The sequence below is a fragment of the Etheostoma spectabile genome, chromosome 19 (assembly GCF_008692095.1).
Source record: "Etheostoma spectabile isolate EspeVRDwgs_2016 chromosome 19, UIUC_Espe_1.0, whole genome shotgun sequence".
NCBI classification, from domain to species: domain Eukaryota; kingdom Metazoa; phylum Chordata; class Actinopteri; order Perciformes; family Percidae; genus Etheostoma; species Etheostoma spectabile.
The window spans coordinates 11,085,350-11,086,689 of record NC_045751.1 but is presented as its reverse complement, the minus strand read 5'-3'; the positions used below and the strand labels follow the sequence as shown (position 1 = coordinate 11,086,689).

Here is a 1,340-nt window from a genome sequence, read left to right as displayed (position 1 = left end):
CTCTGCCTTTGAGAAAATGAAAGCTCAGATGGGCCGATCTGGAATTTTCCCCTTATGACATCATAGAGGGGAAAGTTACCTCCCCTTTCTCTGCTTTGCCCGCTCAGATAATTTGTTCCACCCGTGAGAGAGAAACATCACGGCTTTCAAACAAGCTGAGCACGACAGTTGCTCAAGGCCACACCCCCCACCAAGTTCAAGTTCCTTCCAGAGACTGTTTTGCAGAGCCACCACCGCTGTGTCCAGAGCTTTGTGCCGCCCCAGACGGTCATGATTGGTTCACAAAAATTCAAACAACCCAGAGAGTTTTTTTTCCTCTTATCCCAAACTTTATTACATCACAATTATCCACATCCTCAGTTAAATACCACCACAGAGCATTGGATTAAATGAAAGCAGAATTTAAAATGTGTTCTATTTTACTTACAATCGCAGTATACAGAACAGTTTGCAGGACGAGGCCAGTGAGACAAAGACGTCCTCAGAGAAGGACGACTCAGACTTCATGTGTCCAAACTCAGGACTGAAGACTTGGGACTGTAGGTGTTTAAAGTGCATATAATTTATGTGAGGAGCTCTGAGAAATGTCGGCTGTGTTTTTGAAATAGTATTGAGTAAAAGTTGACATATTCCAGTCTGTGATTATCCATCAACATCCATTCCTTTAATTTTAGTCTCAATAAATCCTAATTTCTGCTTTTCTAACTCCAACATTAGGTATAATTTCCTATAAATGAGGTTTATTGACGCTAAATCACAAAAATAACTGGAAAACGTCAATGAAGTGAAAAACATTTGGAAAAAAAAGCATCAAAAGTGATGAAAAAAGGGACAAAAATGTAACAAAAACGTTAAAACTTCGATAAAAAGCGTCAAATGTGTTGATTTTCAAGGGTTAAATTGAATTCTCTGGTAAATTGATTCAGATAAACTTCTTTAAAGGTTGAATTGAGCAGCTGCTGTTGATGAAGACGAGCAGCAGAGGGAGCTCTTCACTAAGAAATGCTCCGTGTCTATGTGCATGCTCCAGCTGGGATCATTGAGACAGGATCTCTAAACAGAACAGATGATTAGAAAGATCTTTTGCTCTGATTTTATGAGGTTTCAAATGTTTCATCTGACGTATAATGTGATTCATGTTTCACACTGAAATCTCCTTTGTACAGTATGTCTAGACCTCGCTTTAAAAACTCAACTTGCGTCCAGCAACATCGGGAAGTTATTTAAAATGTTCTTTTTTTTGACTGAAGAACACAAATCCAGATTTTTGTTGATTTGCAGCCCAGATCTGGTCTCCATCTCGGTTACCTAAACAGAGAAACATCATAATGTATTGTTAG

General features: G+C 38.9%; 1 long non-coding RNA gene across 1 annotated transcript in view; it reads right to left on the bottom strand.

The window, feature by feature from the left end:
- Positions 1-320: 320 nt before the first annotated feature.
- Positions 321-1,340, bottom strand: part of LOC116669529 (uncharacterized) — a 29,908-nt gene continuing 28,888 nt past the window's right edge. Inside the window, exon 3 of the long non-coding RNA XR_004326783.1 lies at positions 321-1,308. This is a non-coding gene — a long non-coding RNA (uncharacterized LOC116669529). The remainder of the gene's footprint in view (positions 1,309-1,340) is intronic.